Below are 19633 nucleotides of genomic sequence, written 5' to 3' on the forward strand. Positions count from 1 at the left end.
ATTTTAAAAATTTGTTTGAATTATTCCTTGTCTGTCTTGGTGAGAAAAAAATGCACCAACGGGATTTTCATCTAATCACCAGCCATTCCCTCTGCATACAAGCTGGAACAACCTTGCAGAATCACTGTCATGGTATTTTCTACCAGGTCTTTTATAAATATCAAATGCTGCATTTTTTCACGTTATGCCCTACGTGAAGCAGGATCACTTTATATACCAGAAGGCCAACTCAAATGACACATGTTTGCTTTATCAACCTCTGTAAAAGTCTACTGGTAATTTATATTGATTATATAATAAGAAACTCCATCCCCGGTACAACATGTTCTTTCAGCTGCAGAGCCACACCTGTAGAAATGGGAACTCACATCTGGTCCCATAAATCTGTTCTTGCTGATCCTCTGGAGAGATACTCTTATGTAAACTATACAGCTACACGTGGAACAGGAAAGACCAAAGCAGATGGCTAAACCTAGTCAGGGCTTCTACTGCAAGCCTCTAGTTTTTACTCTCCTCCTTTATTCTTACTGACTGTTGACCTTGTACTTGAGAGTTGATTCCATCATTCCTTCTATGAAAAGTGTCTTGTATTTGCTCATTCACAGCCAACTCAATGTGCTGATATTGGTACTAATGTAGGATTTTTAAAAAAAATCTTGAATCAAGAATATTAGCTTCATTCATTATAAGTAGATTTTGTCCCCACCCATCTACCCCAAATTAAGTGTTCGATGTGAAGTTACCAAAGAAGAAATCTACATTTCCTCATCATTATGTTTGCATCCTATTGACTGATTTCCTTGCATGTGAGTGTTCGACTGTGTTTCTACACAAAGGCAACTTTAAAACACACCAACTGTAGTAAGTCAATGATCAGGTTCCCCTGAAGGAAACTCATCTGCGAAGAGTGTCTGAGCTTCGTGTAGTTTTTCCTTTCTTCCATAAAGTGATTTGTCAGGGAAAGCACAATAGTAAAGAAGTATCCTTGGTGGCAAGGACACCGGGCTTCTCACGGGAAGGTAGAAAGCCACAAATCTGACCAACTTTAGCCCAGGTCCAATCTGTAACACTGTAACAACTGACAAGGCAGAAGGATCACCTGGCGTGCTTGACGTCGCTTGACGTCATCAAGGCGCTCCAAGGCAGACACTGAATGAAATGGATTCTTCCTCTACTGCTGACTCAGGTAAGAAAGATCGGAAGTTCAGTATATGAAGCGCAATTCCACGTAACCTATTGTTCCACCTACTTGTTATTACTAGGTATTTTTCAAGAACTGTGCTACTTTTAAACAGGCTCAAATCTTTGGATTTCAAGACTTGGAGGAACATGGACCAGATCATTATTTTTTCCCTTCTTATTGATATCAAAACTCTCCTAAGTAACTTGAAAAGCAGAGTTTGAAGGGCAGCGGGTCGCAGGTAAGACGCTGCGTGAGATGCCCACATCCCATCTAGGAGGGCCTGGGTTCACACCTTGGCTCCGCTTCCAATTCAGCTTCCTGCTAACGTGCACCTGGGAGGCAGCAGGTGACAGCTCAGGTACCCGGATACCTACCACCCATGTGGGAGATGTGGGTTGCATTCCTGACTCCTGGCTGCAACAGGTCCCAGCCCCAGCTGTCGTAAGCTTTGGGGGAATGGACTAGCAAATGGGAGATTCTCTCCCCACTCCCACCCCCACCCCTGCCTTTCAAATACAACACAAGAATCCCTTAAAGAAGAGCACATTTCAGCTGTTCAACAGCCAGATAAACTCTTTCCCTCTAAGGCACCTGCCTGAAACTGTGGCACAGGGGAGGCGGGTGATGCTAGCTATCACCTTCTGTGTGGGAAGTGGCAGCAACAATAGGGTTGCGACATCTGGCAGCAGGGTAGAGAAGCCTGAAGAATCTGCTGGTGCTTTCAAGGGAAACAAACCAGAGACTGGGGGAGGCCTGCAGTATTTTAAGTGGAAAGTCATGAAATTGCTAATCCAGTACACATATTTCAAGAAAAGAATTGGCAAAAAAACAAAAAACAAAAAAAGGGCCAGAAAAAAGGATTTTTAATGTTTTCACCATAAAGAGAGGATACATTTTTGAGGAGATACATGTTCACTCTGATTGGATATCACACAATGTATACATTTATCAACTCATCACACCGTACCCTGTAAGTGTGTCCACTTTCTATGTCAGGTAAAAAAACGTTATGTATATAAAAGGAGTTGATTTATATAATTTCCACTCATGTATTAGAATGCCATTAAAATCTCCATCCTGTACATTTACAATTCCTCATATAAAACATTCTTTTTCAAGGCGGCCTACTTTTAAAAATAAAGAAAGACCAGGCAAAAATAGTGCAAACCAAGCCAAGCATGGTGGTCCATTAATAATAATGTAACAATATTAACAATATTGTTTTATTATTTGTGACGAATGTGCCATAGTCAAGTTAACAATGGGAGAAACTGGGCCTGGGGTGTAGGAGAATTCTGTAATATTCTTACAACTCTTCTATAAATATATTGTGAAATAAAATTTAATTTAAACAGAAATAAAAATAGACAATCCAACCCACCCATGGGATCGCTTAGGCAAGGACGGCCCCAAGCACTGTCGCTAGGCTCAAACCTGATTGGTATTCTTGTTCTCCTATAGCATTTTCAAACTTGAATGTATTAAGCACAGAGGTTTCAAAGCACAAGGCCCTTCACATACGTAATCTCATGGGTCAGACATGTCCGTGCTGATAAAAGACAATGCTAGCAAATCTGAGGGCCACAGAATTCTAAGATCCTGCAGTTGTTCACCGTGAGTTTGATTTCAGATAAAGCTTTTAAAAGAGAACTTTTCTGACCACTGTAGAGAAAAATTTCAGTTGGAGGGTAATCTGTCTTCAAACATCCCTTATAGCACTGTGTGGTTTCAGAATCTTTCCAAACCAGACTGCCAACTTGCTTTTAAAGATGAGGGTGGAAAGCAATATGCTGGCCCCAGAAACTTAATATAACACATTGTGTGCAAGTATTGAATGATCGTACCATGTTCCATAAAATTGCAAAAACGTTATCTGCCAATTAAAATTGTTTTAAATATGGAGGAAATAATCTAAGATAATGGTAATAGTGAAATCACCAGTAATCTCTACATTCTGTTACTTCCATTAATATAGTAAACATGTATTATGTCTTTAAAAATTTAATTAGAAAGTAAATTTAAAAAAAAAAAAAAAGGACTGGGCAGGGATACCCCAGCCAATGTTGCCACGCAGGGGATAATTGATGAACCTCAGATTCCGAACTTTGAGTCTAGATGATTTCGTTGCTGAATCTATGACTTAGAGCTCCTCAGAAATCAACCAGCAAAAGTCCTCCTATTTCAAAGGGGACAGGAAAGAAAACCCTGCCTGTGTTTTACCACACTTTACTACTTCAAGTCTCTTTATACTCAGGACCTTCCTGCTCCCTAGCTGGGTGTTACAGAGGAAGGCAAAGGCTAGGGTCAGTTTATAATTTGAAAGCCTAAGTACAAGGAGGTCATTCAAAGCCACACAAGTCATCAGCTGTGGACAGGAGGCAGGAACTGGGGCTACTTTTCTATTAACCCCCCACCTGGAATCTGAGGTCCCTACAAAATCTAAGTGCCAAGATTTCAAAAACTGAACTCTTATTGCAGATACTCTGGAAAAACAATTAGCAAGCTAGAAACGACTGCCAGTTGAGAGAACACTATTTTATTTTAACATTATATATTGGGCTGGTGCTGTGGTGTAGCGGGTAAAGCTGCCACCTGCAGTGCTGGCATTCCATATGGGCGCCGGTTGGAGTCCTGGCTTCTCCACTTCTGATCCAGCTCTCTGCTGTGGCCTGGGAAAGCAGTAGAAGATGGCCCAAGTCCTTGGGCCCCTGTACCCATGCGGGAGACCAAGGGGAAGCTCCTGGCTCCTGGCTTCGGATTGGTTCGACTCGGCCGTTGTGGCCAATTGGGGAATGAACCAGCAAATAGAAGACCTCTCTCTCTGCCTCTCCTCCTCTCTCTGTGTAAATCTGACTTTCAAATAAATAAATAAATCTAAAAAAATTATATCTAAGAACAGACTTTTGTAAAGGTATGAAAGTTTTAAAAAAATAAAGCACAAAGAATTATCTAATTCCTATTCATTTCCTATTTTTTCCAAACACAGATGGAACACAACTTCTGCACAGCTGGTACTAATTACTCTCTCAGGTCAGAGGGCAACAGCCCTGTGGACAGGGACTTCCATCCCACTATGGTCATAACTGGGTACCTACCCTGCAGAATGTACTGGATGCATGATTGCTATTATAAATATTCATACAAAGATTTGGCTAGGAAAGAGAGTCTTAGACTGTCATGGCTTAAGAAGAAAGATGCTGAATAGTAGGAGTTCATTTTCAATGAAGAGATCTCAGTGGGAGAAGAAACAAAAAATAGAAGAATGAGGATAAGGAGAAAGAAGGATAAGGAAGAGGTAGAAGGGGAAGAGGAGGAGGGAGGGGAGGGAGAGGGGGAGGAGAACAGGTAGGAGGGGGGAGGGAGAGCAGAGGAAGGGGGAGGGAGGGGAAGGGGAGGGGGAGGAGGAGGGGAAGGAGAAGTGCAGGAGGAGAACAGGGAGGAGGGGAGGGAGGATGGAAGGGGGAGGGAGGGAGGAAGAGAGAACTCTAATTCTAATTTCTAATTTTGTGAAACCTACAGCAACCATTGCTCAGTCTTTGGTGCAGTGCCCAGTAGAGGAGAGGACAACCTAAATGGCAAAAGGTGTAACCCAGGAGGTGGGCAATGCACCGCGAGCTTTGACTGTTGCCTTCTTATTGGTTTTCAGGCTCTGTATTTTCCTCCTTCTCAACTCTAGTGTACATGCATACACATGTGGAAAGCTGTGTCCTATGAGAGCCTGCACTCACACACAACATGTCTGCACTGACAGTAGGCAGTCCAGGCAGGCTCATCTGAGACCCAAAACAGTTGTGTGCGTGTGTGTGTGTGTGTGAACGCACATGTGTGTGTGCTCAGCTGATTTGCCTCAGTTATGCAGGAAATACGTCGTGCATGTATCACGGCAGACAAAAGTGGCCTTCCTGATACATGGACAAGACTGTACCTACGACGGAAGCTACAGGGACAAGCGGCAGTCAGGTGGTGGGCTGATACAGAGTGGAGCAGGACAGAGGGAGCGAGTGCGGAGAAACTCACATGGACAAAGATACATAAAAGGTCTCGGGTAAGAGACAGACAGGAAGAATTCCAACACAAATGCCTTTAAAACGCAAGATACAGAGCTGGGCATGTGGTACAGCAGTTAAGACGCTGCGTGGGAGGCCTGCATCCCATATCAAGAGTACCCGGGTTTGAGTCCTGGCCACACTGTTGACCCCATTTTCCTATTGATGCTCTTGCTGGGAGGCAGAGCAGCTGATGGCTCAAGCAGTTGAATCCCTGCCACTCATATGGGAATCGTAGGTTGAGGTCCAGGCTCCTGGCTTTGCCCTGGTCCAGCCCTGGCTTTTGGAAAGTAAGCCAGCTGGGTGGAAGATCTCTCTCTTCCTGTCTGTCTCTGCTTTTCAAGCAAATAGTAATAAATAAATAAATAAATGTAAAGCAAAAATAAGCATCAAGGTAGAGACACAGGGTGAGTGGTTGACGGAGAGAGATCTATGAAGTGGGTGAGGATTCGTCTCGTTTTCCCTGGGGCAGTCGAGGTTTAAGACTGTTACCTTGGGAAAAGTAATTGCTCATCTTCTCCCTCTTGAAAGTGTCCCTGTTTGGGCAACAGATGGTTTAGCATCTTCTGTAGGGACAGCCTCTGGCCCGAGACAGAGAGTGAGATGAATACGCAGAGGGCTTGGAAGAAGGAAGAAGGGATGTGGGGCCAAATCCTACTGTGTGAGCTCCTGTAACCTCCAAGGCCAACAGGGGCACAGGGAGCCGGGAGCTTGAGAGGAAAAGCATATAAAAATGTAAGGATGGAAAGAGAAGAGACAGGAGACCCAGAGAGCCAAGACAATGATTCAGAGTATGAATATGTGTAGGCTTCTACCATTCCCCCTGCTCTTGTGGTCAGCAGTTATGATCAGTATAAAAATGATTGAAAATGGCCATCCTCTCTTTCCACCCTGGGCACACATGCAAAGGCCCATCTGTTGCTGCTTCCCTGGCCCAGGGGGGGCTGCTCCAATGCCACGCACCCTTCTGCCTCTCAGACTTGCAAGCCAGCCTTGGCCAAGCCTTCCCACCAAACCCCCTCCCCCCGGTCCTGGTGGCCGCATACCAGACCATCTGCCATCGTGGTTTCGTAGCCTTCCACAGACAGGCCACAGTATGTGCAGCCTGGGCTTCCGTGCGTCATTTCAGAGACCTCTTTTGACTTTTCCCTGGTTCAGAATTTCACATTGCGAAAGGCGGAAAGTAAACAGCGAAAGCAAGTTCAAAAGGCCAAGTGATTTCTAGCCCAGCATTCCCTAGACACAGAGAGAAGATGGAAGATCAGGCGCAGTAGGGTCTTCAGCCCTCGGAGTCCCAGAAAGTATGCCAGTGGGTCTTCTACTGCCATCTTGCACTAGGGTGTGTTCAGGGTTAAATTGTGTCTTTCCCAAAAATTCGCATGTTGGCGTTCTTAACCCCTTAACTACCTTGGACTGCGATCTGTTCAGAGAGAGGATCTTTAAAGTGGTGATCAGGGTAAGAGGAGGTCATTATGGTGGGCCCGAATTCAACACAACTGGTATCTTCCCGCAAAGAGCAAATCTGTACGTAGACACTTCTCTAGGAAATAGCACATGGACACGAAGACAGCCATGGACAAGCCAAGGAGCCAGGTCTGGAACACAGCCTTCCTTCCCCGCCTTCAAAGGAACCAACCCATCAGACACCTGATTTTCTGATGCCCAAACCAAGGGAAGACAGCTTTCCACTCGTGATTCCTGATGATAGCAGCTCTGTGAGAGGCAGACCCCGGATGCAGTCTGATCAAAGACTGGACTTGGGAGAAGCTGGCCAGACTGCTTATAGCTCCCTCGTTTCCCTGAGAACGCTCAGCAGTGTTTCTCTGAATGATCTGAAGGCGTAGGCACTCCCGGCGGCAAGACTGGACCGGCCGCTCTTGAGTAAGGGATTCCCACTGCCGGTGCCTCACTTTCCCCTGTGAACTTGGTTACTGGAGTTGCAAGCTGAACTTCCTGCTCTGACTGATGCTTAAGGCAAAGAGCGGCCATGTGACTGTTGTGGGCTTTGGGCAGGAACATCAAACTTAAATGTGGAATCTCACCAATCAATGGTTTTCTGAGGGTGACTGGCAGGGCGGGAGAAAACCAACCCCTTCTGTCAATCCTGCACAGAGAGATACAACCCTCGCCTTCCCAACAGAGGACCTTGACCTTTGGAATCGGTTAATTGGACACGATCAAACACAACAGCTTGATGTTTAGTCCTACAGGATCTGATTCCAGAACGACTCCTCTTGAGTCAGAGAGAGGGATATAAACCGCTCGTGAAAGTGTCTCTGTGACCAGGAAAGGCAAACACGAACGCATTTCTGTAGCCTTCTTTGTGTTTTTTCAAATGCCACGGACTTGGGTTCTCGTGCTGTCCAATTCTGACTTGAACCATCTCTCCCGAGTCAGGAGGGAAAGACGTGGTGTTTAATTCGGCTCCTTATAAGGCAGGGGATGACAACGTGCCTGTCTATTTGAACTGCCGCATGGCCCAATGACAAATTATAATGATTGGTTATGGAAACCTTCTGCTCTGGTTTCCATCGCTTTCCTGAGGGAAGACACAGAACAGACAGCTGTAGAGAAATGGAAAGGGTTGGAGCCCTGGAGCGGATCCGGGTCCAGCTCTGCCATTTGCTAGCTGCCAGGCTTCGGATGAGTTATTTGATTTACTTTATTGCTCTGAGGGACAGTGCCAACACAAAGCCTGTCTACTAGCGGGACACTTGAATGAGCTAGCTTACCTCTCACCATTCTTCACCTGTAAGGGCTCCAAATAATTAACAATCCATTGCTATTCACCCTTCTCTCCTAAGTTCAGTAGATCTTCTCCACTCGCCCTCTCACTCGCTTTCTTCCCCCTCTCATTCTCCTTCCAGACCTAAAACACTAAGAACCTCCAAGGAGACCCAGTCTTAGGAATGACCCAACACGGCAGCCGCACTAGGTGGAGAGGGTTTGGAACACTACAGGCAGCACAGACCCTACTGGGGTAAGCGTGCAGCCCTTCCAGTCTAAGAGAGGAGAGTTCTGTTTCCGCAAAGCACCAAGGCCCACACTTCGGAGACAGGCAGATCTGGTCAGAAAGTACATGTGCTGGCCTGAACCAGTTTCCTGGTACTCATATCCACGGGTCTCAGTCTGACCCCCAGAACCCAGATATGAAAGACGTCTGCTCCTTTTACTTTACGTGGTGGCGTGGAGGAATCGAAGGATGAGTATGTTGCTGGGGGCATGGGGTGGGTCCCGTGCCCCCCAAGAGCCTCCATAGGAAGTCAAGACTGCTAGGCAATGCTGTGTCATTTAGGGTCTATCCCATGTGAAGCTGATGAGAGATACCAACTTCTTGTGACTACAACTACAAAATGGAGGAACATCACCCCCACTTGGCAATCAAGAAACAAGCTCGAAAGTGCCAAGTTTGAAACTCAAATCCAAGTCTTTCTGACTCCAAAGTTTGTTCTCAAAACCGTCACCCCTCCAGAGACTCCCATGAAGAGTGGACGACACGTGTCATTCCTGGGAGGCAGCACCGCCAGGTGGCTAAGCCTGGGGACCATGGAGCCAGGTTCTCCGAGTTTGGACCCCAGCCCCGCCACTTACAAACTGTGTGAGACCAAATGTGTTACTTCACTTAATTATAACTCAGTCTCCCTGTTTGTAAAACTGGTTGTCAAGGTGCTTATTTTTATCTCATGGATATCCTGTGCTCTTTAGCAAAAGCTGGGCAATGGTACGGTTGGTGAACAATCAGTGAGCTCCAATAGGAACACTGGCTTCAGGTTTCTTGTAAAGAAGAAACGTATTCCTCACTCACTTACTAGTACTATGCACAGGGCAAGGCGCTTCTTTAGGTTCAAGTCTCGGCACCAAAGGTGCCAAAGGGCCCTGCTTGTTATGGTGCCTATTTCCTAGAAGTGTAAGAAATAATAAATGACCAAACAAATGTGCGATCCTAAGTATGCATTACAAATATCCACACAAACAGAGGTACTCCACCCCGTGTAGGGGCTAACTGACCATTCTATACCTTAGGACCAGTACCGTGCTAGGAAATGTTTAACAGCAAGCTTCAGGGGGCTGGAATCTGATTCGTAACATGTTCTGATTTCTGTGGTCTAAGTATTTCCATCATGGTCGGTTTCAGGCTAGCAACCGGAATCACCAAACGAAGGAACGGGTGGAGAAGCTGGGTGGCACAGCATCATATACTATTTCCATCACGCAGACGTAATGGGTGCAACGAACTTCAAAAGAGCAGATAATAGCAAGACACAGAAAGCTGATTATGAAGGGTTGAGCTTCGAGTCTCTCTCCCCTTGGCTTTTAATATAATGTGTCTAATCGCAAGTTTGTATAATTTAATTTTTAATAATGGCTGTGTTTTTACAACTGGCTCTCAAAATTCTTGAAAGTTTAACAGTCGGCTCTCAGCAGCTGGTGTGAGTTTAGGGTGCCTGGAAGGGGGTGCGGTGTCAGAGGGAAGGGGAGATGGAGTCCGCATGGTGTCGTGGTAGAGATGTGGATCCTGATCTCATTCCCTTTCAGCTGCTCTTACGTAACAGAAGCACCTGCCTTGGAAACCGAATACCATTAGTGCAAATATGGAAGCAATCCTGGCATTCTTACTGGACCAGGTCACTCGTGCAAGAGAAACTCTTAGCTCTGCAATCTTTACTGATAGAACTGATACACTCGGTGCTCTGATACGATCCATTCTGTACAACACAGAGGGTGAAACTCTGCTTGATGTAACTTTGCCTGAGGAAAGAAAGACAAAGCCTTGAGATGAATTTTCCAACCTGCAGAGGTGAACCTCTGCTCTTGTCCATGCACCCAAGGCCTCTCTCTCCATGCACCCAAGGCCTCTCTCTCTTAGGCATCCTACCCCATATTTCTGAAAGGGCTGCCCAGGGAAGCATCTAAGCCAGTGGCTGCGCTGGCCCCCAGCCGGGAAGGAGAGGGAGAGGGAGAAGGAGGGTGCAGGAATGCTTTTCACTGTCTGCTTTTCCTGGGAAGTGAAATAGCTAACGTAACGCATCTCCGAAATATCCTAAGGACAGAAATGGTTAAACAGAAAAATGCTCCTACATTCACCCCTCCCCGCCCCCAGCCCAAATTTCACTTAGTAATGGTGGTTGGAACAGGAAGTGGAAATACCATGAGAAATTTTATTCTTGCCACATTTCCAATGCCTTGCAAAAGCAAACACTGGAAATCTCATCAGAATGTTTGACCTTCTAGGGTTGACAGCACTGTGCTTAAAGAGAAGCAAGAGCTGGGTGGGGGTGGGGAGCACTTTCAGCTCACTGCCCTGGTTCTTCCCAGGAGACTCCAGTAACACTGATGACTTGGACTATACCAGATTAACGTTTGGAGATGAATTAATACACATGAAAAGGCTTCTGGGAATGAGTAAATCCACAGATCCACTCTGGGTTATTTTAACCAAAGGGGTACAGAACTGTTTCTGGGCCAGGTTTTATCAGATGCCTGGACGACCCCACTCTGGCTGGATCTGCCGAGTGGGAATCAGAGGTTAACTCTGATTAACATCTTGGTTGACATTCACTGGTGCACAGGCAAACTGGGTTGCATTGTAAAACAATGGACATTTGGCCGGCGCTGCAGCTCACTAGGCTAATCCTCCGCCTGCGGCGCTGGCACCCCGGGTTCTAGTCCTGGTTGGGGCACTGGTTCTGTCCCGGTTGCTCCTCTTCCAGTCCAGCTCTCTGCTGTGGCCCGGGAGGGCAGTGGAGGATGGCCCAAGTGCTTGGGCTCTGCACCCGCATGGAAGACCAGGAGGAAGCACCTGGCTCCTGGCTTTGGATAGGCGTAGCGGCCATTTTGGGGGTGAACCAGTGGAAGGAGGACCTTTCTCTCTGTCTCTCTCTCTCTCACTGTCTAACTCTGCCTGCCAAAAAAAAAAAAAAAAAGAAAAAGAAAAGAACATTCTCTCTTATGCTCAGAGAGGGCATCTAGTCTACCAAAAAGGACAAGATGCTGGGACTTAGGGGTGCTGTGTTCTGTAACTGTCTTTGCCACTAGTTAACCAGCTGACCTTGACCAAGTCCATTGGTTTATTCTTGTCTTCATGTATTTATTGGACTTCTGCTCTATGCCAAGCACTGAGTATATACCAAGGAAAAAATAGATGCTCCTTGTCCTTACAAATCTTACTGACAGATGGGCATCTGCAAATATATATATATATATATATGCACACACCCAAATAGATACAACATATAATATATAATTATATATATTATATGAGTTCAATACATAATATCTAATTTTATTTAATATGGCTAGGCTAGTTTCTCATCTGAAAAATGAAAAATAGATCACTGGTTCCTGGCTGCAATGGCCGGAGCTGTGCTGATCCGAAGCCAGGAGCTTCTTCCAGGTCTCCCATGTGGGGCAGGGGCCCAAGGACTTGGGCCATCTTCCACTGCTTTCCCAGGCTAGATGGGAAAGTGGAGCAGCCAGGACTAGAACTGGGGTCCACATAGGATGCCAGCACTGCAGGCAGCAGCTTTGCCCACTAAGCCACAGCACTGGCCCCTGGTTTTTTTTGTTTGGTTTGTTTTTTTGTTTTTCTAAGAACATCTTAAGGGTCCCAGTACTGTGACGTAGTAGGCTAAGACTCTGTCTGTAGTGCCGGCATCCCATATGGTTGCCGGTTCTATCCAGCTCTCTGCTAGTGGCCTGGGAAAGCACTGGAAAATGGCGCAGGTCCTTGGGCCCCTGTACCCACGTGAGAGACCTGGGAGAAACTCCTGGCTCCTGGCTTCGGATCAGTGCAGTTCCGGCTATTGAGGTCATTTGGGGGGGTGAACCAGCGGATGGAAGACCTCTCTGTCTCTCTCTCCCTCTCTCTCTGTAATTCTGCCTCTCAAATAAATAAATAAATCTTTTTTTTAAAAAAAAGGAATTCCTTCTTAAGACCAAATTTCTTGTCCCAACTTCTCACACGCAATGTAATTACATATTTTAGGCCCATTCTTTGAGGAAACACAAAAGGATACTATGAATTCAGTAACTTTTAAAAGTAAATTTGCCTTTTACCATCATAATGCATCTATGTAATTAGAAAACCAGTATCACGGATTTGTAGAAGATGCACTATGTACTCAGTTTGCCAAAAACACTTGCTCTATTTATGGATTTGTTTATCTCCTGCAATAACTTTGTGGTCCTCCCGTGTTCCAAGGCCCAGAGGTTAGGAATGTACCGGCTACACCAGGGAAGCACAAAAGTCAGTACTTGAGTCACTGTAGCCCTTTTCTGCCTTGGTCTTGCCTTTGATCACTATCAATAACAGCATTTTTTTTTCTCCTTTAGGAGCTAAGATTCAGCCTCAGGAGCCTTTTTAACATACCAATAGGTTAGAGCTTGCATAAAGATGAAAAATTATACGTAATCCCCAGACTACATGATTTCCTAAGGTGCTGCCCATCTTAAAAATTCATGTATCTATATAGTCAGCTCTGCTGTCTTGAGAAACACAAAGATTTTTTCTCATTGCCATATGCAAGTACTTCAAGTACTGGAAGGCATAGGCATGGACCCTCCGTTGCTGTTCCTTTGAGATAAACGGCAGGTCCAAATCCTTTATCTGCTCTTCCTATGTGTTGCTCTCCTGGCCTGCTGTAGCCTTTGATGCTCATACCCTTGGCTCCCTATTTTCAGTTCTTTTTAGAAGAGCAAGCCCCAAACAGAGCACAGTGCTCCAAACGTGACCTGACCTGTACAGGGAATAGGATCTTTTACTCCCTTTGGTGGACATCACGACAGCTGTTCAGTGCATGAAAAATGACATCGCAAAGATTGTCTGCACCTGGCACTTCCACCAATTCAGAGCGCATTGGCTTTTATGTACTGTCTCACTCAAGTATGGCGGTTTACACTGCAATGTGTTCATTGTTATTTACTGGGACCGTGAGTCATTAGTTGTGGAATCTTATAGATTGCCTTGAACAGAGTGAGGAGGTCATAGCATACCTTCGCTCATGTGAAGTTTCCTGCCAACAAAAATACTCCAGAGTGCTGTTATCTGGAATCTTTCTGAAGTGGATGACTTATCTTTGCAGTTACCAGTGGTGCAAACCTCCGTGTTATCCTCCCTGAGATTGGCTCTTCGGCCACACGAACTTGCACGAACTGCACGAACTTGACACTGGCTAGTTACCTCTCTGAATCCATTCATATCAAAATCCAAGTGAGAACCATTGAGAGATCTACATTGCAGCTACTTGGTCTCCCTGCCTGACTTTCTCTTGAACCGAAACTGCCCACTGTGCTTTCTTCCCCCCGGGGGGGGGGGGGGGACCACGGGCTGGATACAGTGGCTGCCAGGCCCGTCGGTCTGATTCACTCATAGGCACGCCAGATCTTGATGCCCTTCTTCTACTAAGGGATTTGCCAAACAAAGACAATAGTTAGTAGCTGAACCAATCAGATCTCCTCTCTCAGGGTTTGACCCGAGAGAACAGCCAAAAGAAACAAATGTGTGTGATGCCCTACAGCTGAATTATACTAAACACAGCACAGAGTGGGGCTCTTAGCCCTCTGCTGAGACCTCCTCCCTGCCTCCACTCTAACCCTACTCCCTTAGGACCCTGGCTCCGTTTTGCCTTCTGCTCTTGGATCTGCCTGTGATTCCATCCCTCTATTTTTCATCATGGTCTGTGCAACCCTGCCCCTTTACTGGAGCTTCGGAAGTTTATTAATGAAAGGGTCTACTTGCTCTGCACACTGTGCCAAGCGCTCTCCCACACTTCCCCTGACCTGTCTGGACAGCTGCCGTACTGAGTAAGCTCTGGATTTCTTAGGCAACGTCTGACTTCTAATTTTGCTGTTTCTCCTCTACTCACCTGGCTTTAATTCATAGCACAGCCCTTTTTTTTTTTTTTTTGGTCCTTTATATCTATCTGCTGGACACTGGCCCTCCTGAGCCAGTGGAACAGATCATCTTTGATGCCGACTGGCTCTTGGCCCCCATGGCCCCGCTATCCTTGTCCTGCAAGTCTTTAGCACACAAGTGATGTCTGCTTGGGTCTGGGTAGAATGGCTTGAGACAAGCACAAGGGAACGGTACATGTGGGCGTATGAGTAGAAGGAACTAATTATATAGTCCTACTTAATATGTTCCTTTCTAAGTGAGATGATTTCCTTAGAGCCAAGTGCTTTCATCCGCATAGTCACAAAACAATGCCAGAAGCCTCAGGAAACTATTAGAAAGCAATTTATCTTCTAGCTATGCATTGTGTGTGTGCGTGTGTGTGCGTGTGTGTGGCTCTCTTAGTATACACTTAGCAGCAGCCATTCCCGAATTTCTCTAGCCCCTGTATGCTCACTGTAGAAAACTACTTCTACTCTGGAGATAATCTTCTTGTCTTGGAATTCAAGGTCGCCCCGCGGTCATCTCCTTTTTGAAGCCTGGGTCTCTACACCCATCTTTCTTCTTTCCAGATCCGGAAGAGAAGCAAGGACACTTCCGCTCATCCCCCCATCCCATCCACCCCTGTCTCCTTGGGAACCAAGACTTCACCCACCGCCCACCCTCATCTCCTGCAGCTCAAGGTGCTCGCCTGGACAGTCACAAACCATGGGCTCACAAGGGACCTCCAGGGTCTGAGCTCCTCGCACAACCCTCACCCACAGCCAGGCCATTCCGAATTGGAGGCAAGAAACAGAACGCCTCCTCACCACAGAAACTGCTCTAACATCCACTCTGTCTGCCTTGAATTTTCTCCCCCTGCCTCAACCTTGGAGCAGCCGTGCCCTATCTAGAACGTACCGGTGCTGGACCCCTCGTTGTCCTCCAGGCCCAGGCCCAGAGCTACGCCCCTGTCAATGGCCAATGGTGAGTTAAGAAAGCCCCATGTTTGGCTTGGGGATGGACCTGGGGATGGGGAGGGGGCCAGGGAAGCTGGTGGGGTGGAGGACGAGGCAGGATGGGGAAGAGAGGTAGGGGCTGCCGCCAGGGGGTCAGTTTTCAGCTGGGCCTAGTGACAAGAGAGGAAAACAGAGGTGAGAGGCAAGTTCCACGGAGCAGTCTGGCGTCAGTACCAACAGGAACCACAGCCAGGTGTTCCTGATTACCTTACCCTCCCTACAAAGCCCAGGCTTGACACGCTCGGATTAATTCCATGCTTTTGGCTGGAGGCAGAGAGGCTGCCTCATTTACTAAGGCCCTTCTGTTGTCAGCACCTTGCCGTCGGTGTTCTACTCAACTGGATCCTCAGCGTTCCCGGTTCCTGGCTATCTCGTGGCACCATCAATGCTCATCTTAGTCCTCCCTGGTCTCTCTGATCCTCAGAGCCAAAATTCAGACCACACCGGGGTAGGCCGGGATTCACTGGACATGGACTCAAGGTTCCAGAGAGAACAAGAAGCCGGAAGGAAGCACTCAAAGTTCTCCAAATATGAGGATGTAGGGATCCTGGGTAAGAAGTGCTGGAGTGCTGGGGCCGGCAGAGCAGCGCATGGTGTCCGGACCCGAGCTGTAGACAGTTCCAGGTACACAGCCCACGGGGAAGAGGGGCGGCAGCCTCCCTCATCCGGATAACTTAGCCAGAGAGGTGACGACTTCCTCGAAGCTCGGCATTGGCAACACAGAGGAAGCAGGCCCGGTGCCGAGGTCTCACCATCGCCGTCACGCTCACGAGTTAAGCCCGAGATGAAAGTATCTTCTTAAGTCACCCAGCTACTCAGAACCCACGGGCATTTGTCCAAGAACAAACTCGGATTAGCAAGACTGATGAAGGACTTTCAGTTAAGGAGCTAATGGTTCTATTTTCAGTCCATGAGAGAATTTACGCAGAAAACCCTTTTTTAAAAGCCTGAGAATTCTTGGCAACCTCTTTCTAACCTCCTTAGTCCTACCATGCTATTTGCATACCTCTTTGTCAGCGTTTTTCCCTGACCCCCTCACCATGGCCTCACCCCACCGCATTTCTGAGACACATGGTAGATGCCATGCAGATGGGGACCTAACTCACCCCCTTTCATGCCCACTTAGAAGTCCCTTTCTCTCTTACTAAGAATGGCCAACACGTCATCATGCTACCACGAAAACGACCAGTAGAGGCAGCCATATGTCTTTTTAAGAAAAGGTCTACAAAGGTGCATGTTCCCCATCAATATAGAGAATAGCCAGGCTGGGTTCTGGAACTTTCTATGGCTGGATATAGAACCAACCTATTCTATGTACGTGAGAGCAGAAGCCTTCTCAGGCCAGTCCCAGGAGCCGGTTAGAATTGCTAACAGCTCCATTATCAGGAAGTGCTTTCCTACGTATCTCATTTAAACCCTGTAGCGGCTGCACCTTCTCTGTGCTTCAACACAAGAAGTTTTATTCTTATTTGCAGCGATCATTAGGGTTGAATTAGTTCGATTGCACATTCTATGGACTTGGACAAGGGGAAGACTCTCACTTTAGCTGTGGATCAATCCAATGTTCATTCCTTTTGTGCTGAATTTCAAATCATTATTAGTGACTTTTTATTTCCAGATTTTGCCTTTATGTTTTCCTTTATTAAATGATTTTTAAAATGAAGATTCCTGTACTTTAATTTGCTTTTTTTTAACCTCCCTACTTGGGGAGAAATACTCTAGCTAATACAAAGGATCATCAAACATTTCATGTGAACTGCATTGTGTAAAAAAAAAAAAAACTATGCATGGATATCAAAATTTGGGGCACTGAAACCAGCCTCTCTTTTAATTCTATTTCCAGGAACTTTTTGAAACCTCCTCAGAACACAAAGAGATGCCTAAAGTTCAATCGCCACACTTAGTAGGGCACTTACTGTTATTTTGAAAACCGTGTTTTTGTGGTTGTTGGGGGTGGGGAGCCGTTGGAGAGGATGGGAGAGAAGGATCACAGCCAAGTTTAAACTTTCAGGGATTCCGAGATGTTGGTTTCAAAATGGAATTTATCTTCAAATCCCAAGATTATAGATCTCCTTCCAAACTGCATTCCTACATGGTTTAGGGAACAGTTGAAAAAGGAATGGCTCTCCCTATTTTGATTGACATTAAAAACACTGGGAAAATAGTTTGGAATTTGATCTCTTCCAGGGAAGAACAGTAATCAGACTCTCGCTCTCGCCTGCAGCCTTTCTCTCACACTTACTCAGAACTGTTCCAGAAAAAGATATCCACAGGGAATTCCGTTCTCATATATCACTTCTAGGGGAGAGAGGCAGTCTCAACCCACGATCCCCCACCTGAATCTGAAGACACGATGCTTCAACGAATCTCAACCCAGAACCACCTCACCCCGTGGCATCAGACCAAATTGAATCAGTCGCTGGGAGCTGGGAGCCTTGACTACCCAACATTCTTTTTCAGAATAATCAGATGTAGCCTTCTTGCCATGAAGCACCCAGTTTTCCCTCAAGTTCTACCCAGACGTGCCTGGTGTTGCCAAACACACGAGGAGACTCCACCACGTCAGTGTCCGAGCCCATGTGCACAGCAGCCTTGTTAGCACCAGGGACCTGGGCATACTGAGCACTTTGTTCTCGGCTGCCTTGTTGACCATGTATTGCCACGGCACTGAAATTCCCCCACCCTTCACAATCAGCTCTTTCTGAAAGGAATTCCGGGCTACTACCAGCTCGCTGCCTTCTATGTCCATCTTGACATAAGAGCCTGTCTCCTTCCTGGAACACATTTCCAGCCTGCATCTTTCCAAAGTTACTAGGCACACTTCCAATCAGAAAAAATGCAATTTTTTTTTTCAGAATTAGTTTGGTAGGATGTTAAAGAGGAGTCCTAAAAACACACCCACCCGCAGATGTATTTTTCTCCTTGTTGGGTTTCGGAGGCAACAGATTGCTATAGGCATCTTCTGCCTTAGCAAATATCAGGTCATTGACAGTAGCCCAACTGCACTATTGCTTTTCTGCATCCAAACTTATTTCCTTGGAGCTCAGGAAGCCAAGGGCTTAAGCACTGGTGGCAGAAAACGACAGAAATGCCCTGGGTTTAAAAAAAAAAAAAAAAAAGTCATCCCTTTTTGGCTTCTCGGCAACCTGAAAAGTTATTGTTGTTTTAAAAGCAAAATCTTCGAAATGTTTGGTAATAAAACACACAGAGACACAAAAGAGGTATAAACCAGGACAGCGTGCCTATTAACACTGGTCTGTGGCTATCAGGATATCAGGTACAATCCCACATAGCTCTCCTTAAAAAAAAAAAAAAACAAGTCTAGCTTAATCAAAGTTGTCAGTGCACGCTGAGTACCAATCTCTATAGGATCTCTCCTCTCGATCATCCCAACGCCAAAAACAAAACGTGCACTCTCATTCTCTTCCTGTCTGCCTTCCGGGGGAACATCCAGAGAGCAGGGAAGCCCAGCCTGGCTCCGGGAATTCACATGGTTTATTGCCTTGAACAATCCTGTATCTCCAGCTCCCTCGGCATGGAATGCAGATGAAACTCCCCCGAGAAAATCGCAAGATCCTCCGGAAGCGAACAAGCAAGCTCCCTGCGCCTTACCTCGAGGCTGGAACTTCTTCCCCGGGACTGAGCTGGGAAGAGAGGACCGATTTCCTTTAAGGAGGAGCACAGCAAGCGAGCCAGCAGGCAGGCAGGCAGGCAGGCAGGCAGCCGAATGCACACTGCTCTATTCAATAAAACTGCAGCCCGCCCTTCCTTGGCCCCTCCCAGAAGTCCATGCTAAGTGAACACATATCCCCTATGTTTACAGCCCGCAGTCAGTGGTATGCATTGTCCTGTAGCTTTTCTCATAGGCAGCCAATGACGACACCCGGCCAAGGTGATGCAGTCTGCCTGTGGAGATGCCTGTCATTCCCTAGGCATGCTCAGGAAATCACTCATCAGAAAAACCAAGACCTAAAAAGCTCCGAAACTTCGTGCACGCTTGCCAAAACCAGCCTGCTCCATGCCCTTTTTTGGTTATCCTTAGCAGGGCCTCTGCAAGTAGATCCATTGTCAGGAACAGTCGCAAGAAATGTTCCTCTTGGAGAAGGAGGCCATCTCGCAGAAGGCGAATGGAGCTTTCAAGTGCAAAGTTAGCAGTAGATAAGTGTCTTGGGGGTGGGCAAGGCTTTCTAAAAGGAGGGATTGTTGCTTTCAAAGGAGTTGCATGTATAAAATTAATTTAAATTTTATACGATTTAAAAACCTGAAGTGGACAGGACTCAGGTCTTGTGTCCAGACACAACTGTAGCCTGAAAGAGGCATAGCCCTCCAAGTTATGTCTACACACATTAAAAGCAACTCCCTCCCTCTCCCCCTCCACACACACACACACACACACACACACACCTTGTATTTTCTTGAGCAGCCAACATTGGCCAGAATAAACCTCGAGCCAGAAATTCTACTAGGTGGGGTCCTACAGGCTTGGGTGCCCTCGTTGGTTTCCCCTGCCCCTGCC

General features: G+C 46.6%; 1 protein-coding gene across 5 annotated transcripts in view; it reads right to left on the bottom strand.

Moving 5' to 3' along the window:
- CALD1 (caldesmon 1) overlaps window positions 1-18880 on the bottom strand; it is a 193789-nt gene extending 174909 nt beyond the window's left edge. For 2 of the 5 annotated variants that reach the window (XM_062198107.1, XM_062197973.1), the window contains exon 1: window positions 18730-18873. The gene's annotated coding sequence lies outside the window, so the exon portion shown is untranslated. Of the gene's footprint in view, window positions 1-18729 lie in introns of all 5 variants that reach the window. The other 3 variants (XM_062198303.1, XM_062198037.1, XM_062198167.1) reach the window with 3 other exon arrangements.
- Window positions 18881-19633: the final 753 nt, after the last annotated feature.

This window comes from Lepus europaeus, chromosome 1 (genome assembly GCF_033115175.1).
Source record: "Lepus europaeus isolate LE1 chromosome 1, mLepTim1.pri, whole genome shotgun sequence".
Lineage (NCBI taxonomy): Eukaryota > Metazoa > Chordata > Mammalia > Lagomorpha > Leporidae > Lepus > Lepus europaeus.